Source organism: Hyla sarda, chromosome 4, assembly GCF_029499605.1.
Source record: "Hyla sarda isolate aHylSar1 chromosome 4, aHylSar1.hap1, whole genome shotgun sequence".
In the NCBI taxonomy this organism is placed as follows: domain Eukaryota; kingdom Metazoa; phylum Chordata; class Amphibia; order Anura; family Hylidae; genus Hyla; species Hyla sarda.
The window spans coordinates 45398498-45405085 of NC_079192.1; positions in this window are offsets into that span (position 1 = coordinate 45398498).

Genomic DNA, 6588 nt, shown 5'->3' on the forward strand with positions numbered 1-6588 from the left:
GCGATATGAAGCGGGATCACGCCGCGATCCTGCATCATATCGCGTGGGTCCCGGCGCTAATCAACGGCCGGGACCCGCGGCTAATACCACACATCACCGATCGCGGTGATGTGCGGTATTAACCCTTTAGAAGCGGCGGTCAAAGCTGACCGCCGCTTCTAAAGTGAAACTGAAAGTATCCCGGCTGCTCAGTCGGGCTGTTCGGGACCGCCGCGGTGAAATCGCGGCGTCCCGAACAGCTGATCGGACACCGGGAGGGCTCTTACCTGCCTCCTCGGTGTCCGATTGACGAATGACTGCTCCGTGCCTGAGATCCAGGCAGGAGCAGTCAAGCGTCGATAATGCTGATCACAGGCGTGTTAATACACGCCTGTGATCAGTATAAGAGATCAGTGTGTGCAGTGTTATAGGTCCCTATGGGACCTATAACACTGCAAAAAAAAAGTAAAAAAAAAAAGTGTTAATAAAGGTCATTTAACCCCTTCCCTAATAAAAGTTTGAATCACCCCCCTTTTCCCATAAGAAAAATAAAACAGTGTAAAAAAAATAAAAATAAACATATGTGGTATCGCCGCGTGCGTAAATGTCCGAACTATAAAAATATATAATTAATTAAGCCGTACGGTCAATGGCGTACGCGCAAAAAAATTCCAAAGTCCAAAAAAGCGTATTTTGGTAACTTTTTATAACATTAAAAAATGAATAAAAAGTGATCAAAAAGTCAGATCAAAACAAAAATCATACCAATAAAAACTTCAGATCACGGCGCAAAAAATGAGCCCTCATACCGCCCCGTACGTGGAAAAATAAAAAAGTTATAGGGGTCAGAAGATGACATTTTTAAACGTATAAATTTTCCTGCATGTAGTTATGATTTTTTCCAGAAGTGCGACAAAATCAAACCTATATAAGTAGGGTATCATTTTAACCGTATGGACCTACAGAATAATGATAAGGTGTAATTTTTACCGAAATATGCACTGCGTAGAAACGGAAGCCCCCAAAAGTTACAAAATGGCGTTTTTTTTTCGATTTTGTCTCACAATGATTTTTTTTTCCGTTTCACCGTGCATTTTTGGGTAAAATGACTAATGTCACTGCGAAGAAGAATTGGCGACGCAAATAATAAGCCATAATATGGATTTTTAGGTGGAAAATTGAAAGGGTTATGATTTTTTAAAGGTAAGGAGGAAAAAACGAAAGTGCAAAAACGGAAAAACCCTGAGTCCTTAAGGGGTTAAAGGGGTACTCCTGTGGAAAACTTTTTTTTATTTTTTTTTTAAATCAACTGGTGCCAGAAAGTTAAACAGATTTGTAAATTACTTCTATTAAAATTTTTTAATCCTTCCGGTACTTTATAGGGGCTACATACTACAGATGAAATGCTTTATTTTTTAGATTTCTCTGATGTCATGACCACAGTTCTCTCTGCTGATCTCTGCTGTCCATTTTAGGAACTGTCCAGAGCAGCATATGTTTGCTATGGGGATTTTCTTCTGCTCTGGACAGTTCCTAAAATAGACAGCAGAGGTCAGCAGAGAGCACTGTGGTCGTGACATCAGAGAAATCTAAACAGTAAAGCATTTCCTTTGTAGTATACAGCCCCTAAAAAGTACTGGAAGGATTAAGATTTTTTAATAGAAGTAATTTACAAATCTGTTTAACTTTTTGGCACCAGTTGATAAAAAAAAAAAAAAAAAAAAAAGTTTTCCACAGGAGTACCCCTTTAACCCCTTAAGGACTCAGACAATTTAATTTTTACGTTTTCATTTTTTCCTCCTCGCCTTCTAAAAATCATAACTGTTTTATATTTTCATCCACTACTAGTATGAGGGCTTGTTTTTTGCGCGACCAGTTGTCCTTTGTAATGACATAACTCATTATATCATAAAATGTGTGGCGCAACCAAAAAACACTATTTTTGTGGGGAAATTAAAACGAAAAACACAATTTTGCTAATTTTGGAAGGTTTCGTTTTCACGCCGTACAATTTATGGTAAAAATGACGTGTGTTCTTTATTCTGAGGGTCAATACGATTAAAATGATACCCTTTATTACATACTTTTATATTATTGTTGCGCTTAAAAAAAATCACAAACTTTTTAACCAAATTAGTACGTTTATAATCCCTTTATTTTGATGACCTATAACTTTTTTATTTTTCTGTATAAGCGGCGGTATGGTGCTCATTTATTGCGCCATGATCTGTACTTTTTTTTTATATTTGCATATAAAAAACTTTTAATACATTTTTTATAATTTTTTTTAAATAAAATGTATAAAAAAGTAGGAATTTTGGACTTTTGTTTTTCGTTCACGCCGTTCACCGTACGGGATCATTAACATTTTATTTTAATAGTTCGGACATTTATGCACGCGGCGATACCAAATATGTCTATAAAAAATTTTTTTTACACTTTTTGGGGGTAAAATAGGAAAAAACGGACGTTTTACTTTTTTATTGGGGAGGGGATTTTTCACTTTTTTTTACTTTTACTTTTACATTTTTTTTTACACTTGAATAGTCCCCATAGGGGACTATTCATAGCAAAAACCATGATTGCTAATACTGATCTGTTCTATGTATAGGACATAGAACAGATCAGTATTATCGGTCATCTCCTGCTCTGGTCTGCTCGATCACAGACCAGAGCAGGGGACGCCGGGAGCCGCACGGAGGAAGGAGAGGGGACCTCCGTGCGGCGTTATGAATGATCGGATCCCCGCAGCAGCGCTGCGGGTGATCCGATCATTCATTCAAATCGCGCACTGCCCCAGATGCCGGGATCTGTATTGATCCCGGCACCTGAGGGGTTAATGGCGGACACCCGCGAGTTCGCGGGCGTCGGCCATTGCCGGCGGGTCCCTGGCTGCGATCAGCAGCCGGGATCAGCCGCGCATGACACGGGCATCGCTCCGATGCCCGCGGTTATGCTTAGGACGTAAATGTACGTCCTGGTGCTTTAAGTACCACCGCACCAGGACGTACATTTACGTCCTGCGTCCTTAAGGGGTTAAAGAAGTGGTAGACCTATGCACTGAACAGTGACTGTTACATGAGTTGTTGCATTAGACCCTAAGGCAACCCAATTTAGAGAATTCTTCCAGATTAAGATTGTACCAACTATGCCCAATGATATCTAATAAATGTAGACACCATTGAGAGTTTTTTTTTCCATTTTCTCTCTTTCAATTGTCATTTCAAAAAGTTGAAAAGCATCCTAATTTTCTTCTACGGCATTTTTTATCAAATATTTAAAAAGTAAATATGTCCTAATATTTGGAAAGGATAAACTATAGGGGATAGATAAGTAATTCAATCTGATACCTCAATGATCCTTAGTAGAGCTGCGCAAAAAAAGATTTAGTAATTTGGGTAAAAATATCGATTTTATAAGGACTATTTTATCTGCCCTCACAATTGGCTATTCATCCCAAATTCCTAATTTTCTTTCAAATTCCTCTAGCAATGATTGTAAGTTTAGTTTGTAAGTTACACAGATTTTTCGAGATTTTATTTATTTATTTTTATTTTTTGAGATACTTTTCCAGGTCTCTTAACAGAGGAAAATTAAAAATGAAACCAAACTGTGTGTTTACCCCTATTATAATAAACCAATATGGATTCATTTTAATTTCCCATATTCTTCCATCTATTTAATAAAAAATTTTCCCCAACCAGAGTATGGTTGGTGATGGTAGGTGTCAAATAGCTAAGATCAGAGATATCTGGGGACACCACAGCACATTCTAGACATCACATTACATAAGTTATTCTAGCCGGAAACAACTTTTTTTTCCAGATTTTTCTTCCTCCAGATATCTACCAGACCCAACTCTCCCCACATGGAAGATAACTGAGATGATCCATAAAGATCCAAAGATATACCTGGTCTATGTCTTTCCACTTCTTCCATAACTCCATTTAAATTCTCAATCACCAAAATGGGGCAACTTTCACATTTTTTACAAAAGCTTTCAGGAGTTTTCATGAGGACACCAGATGTTAACCCACTCATCGTAACATGGAAGAAGATACACCTTCCTTCTTTATCAGTGCTTAAGTGAAAAACTTTTAAAGGGGTACTCTGGTGGAAAAAAAAAAAATTCAAATCAACTGGTGCCAGAAAGTTAAACAGATTTGTAAATTATTTGTATTTAAAGGGGTATTCCAGGCAAAACCTTTTTTATCTATATATCAACTGGCTCCGGAAAGTTAAACAAATTTGTAAATTTCTTCTATTAAAAAATCTTAATCCTTCCAATAGTTATTAGCTTCTGAAGTTTTCTGTCTAACTGCTCAATGATGATGTCACGTCCCGGGAGCTGTGCATGATGGGAGAATATCCCCATAGGAACTGCACAGCTCCCGGGATGTGAGTCATCAGAGAGCAGTTAGACAGAAAACAACAACTCAACTTCAGAAGCTAATAACTATTGGAAGGATTACGATTTTTAATAGAAGTAATTTACAAATCTTTTTAACTTTCCGGAGCCAGTTGATATATAAAAAAAAGTTTTGGCCTGGAACACCCCTTTAAAAATCTTAACCCTTCCAGTACTTATGAGTTGTTGTATACTACAGATATACTACAGAAAAATTTGTGAAGTTCTTTTCAGTCTGACCACAGTGCTCTCTGCTGACATCTCTGTCCGTGTCAGGAACTGTCCAGAGCAGGAGAGGTTTTCTATGGTAATATGCTTCTAATCTGGACAATTCCTGACATGGACAGAGGTGTCAGCAGAGAGCAGTGTGGTCAGACAGAAAAGAAAGTCACAATTTTCTCTGTAGTATACAGCAGCTGATAAGTACTTAAAGGCTTTAGATTTTGAAATAGAAGCAATTTACAAATCTGTTTATCTTTCTGGCACCAGTTGATTTGAAAATATTTGTTTTCCTCTCGTTTCCATCGGAGTTTCCCTTTAACTAGAATAGAGGCACAAAATAAGGAGGCAAAACGGATTATTAACGTTAGTAAGCTTCAAAAGAGGAAGAAAGGAACAAATCTGCTGAGGAGGGGAAAAACCTAAGAAATATTAGAGATGGGAAGAAGAAAAAAATAAATTACTTAAACAAGTCATGGGGAAATAACTGCTGACCATTTAAATAGTTATTTTTGTTTAGGTTTTTCAGTAAATTTGTCACCTGGATTATTATTATTTTTTTTTTTTTTACTGATTGCCACCAAATACTGGAAAATGTTCTTTCTTTCTTTTTTTATTTTCACCATATATATATATATATATATATATATTTTTTTTTTTTTTTTGTACATTATAAGGGGGTAGTCACCTTGCCTTTTGACACAATATAGAGACAACATTTTTTGTTAAGCATAAACTTAACCAGAAAGACTTTAAAAAGACTAAATCTGATTAAGGATAAAGGAAAGTAGATAAAGGGCGGAGGAATCATGATCAAAAAGTTCACATATGTTACAAATGTCCTTGGTATGTTGTAGGGAGTGTTCAGGCCCCAACTGATCAGTAGAACGATCCGGTTGGGGATCTTTGGGGGAAGATCAGAAGAAACGCAAGAAAATATTATTACACCAAAGAGTAGAAGATTCACATTAAAGGAGTACTCCAGCGAAAAAACCTTTTCCAGATGTCACATGACCACCGCAGCCAATCAAAAGCTTCGGTGGTTACATTCGGTACTCCTGGCATCACCAATCAGAGCATGACTAAGGTTACTGATTGTCTGAAATTTTTTAACAAATATGGACAGCTCCTTTAAACATATATCACATGTACAAGCATTTTTTGAAACCCCTCATGTGCCTGCTTTGTTATGATAACCTGTTCCGCTTGGTTATGACCACCTAGTGGCATCCAAACATTCTCAGTTTTACAGCAATCTCCTTGGTCAGGCACAGAAGTATTGGCAGTAAGTCTCCACTGCACATGCAAGCAATGGGGATTTCAGAAAACATGTGCACATCTCACAATACAGCTTCTTTTAGAGGCCTGTTTTAGCTGGTTCTTCTAAACCGGACAAAAGCTGCCCATACACATACGAATGTGATTGGCCACAATGCTGCCGGTCAGTTTTCTATGTGATCGTTCTTATGAGTGATTTTTCAGATAATAGTCGCCATCATCCATTGCACCACCCTAAAGAGCAAAATGCCCCCTGTTTGCTTGTTAGGACATGAAACCTATAGGTAACAGATTATTTCTTTCTAAGGTATCTGCTGCCTCTTGAACTACCACACAGTGAGAGGTAAGTCATAGGGGAAATGAAGGGTTAAAATAACATTTAACGTGTTGGAGGGGGTGATCATCTGACTACAGGGTTGTTACACTTCAGCCACAGGACACTGCAATCATCCTCATTTATCACTCATCCGATTCACAACCCTACTTCTGGGGTTACGAACCTGACAACCCTACCAGCTAAGTATCCATCGCTTCATCAACAACATCCAGCCACACCACATCTTCATACACACGATAGGGAGGATATTCAAAGAATTTAGCGCCACTTTTTTGCTTTAGCTGCGCAACACTGGCTTAAATTGTGGCGCACACTATTACTGCCACATATTCAGATATTTGGCACCCGATTTAGCGCCCTGCCAATT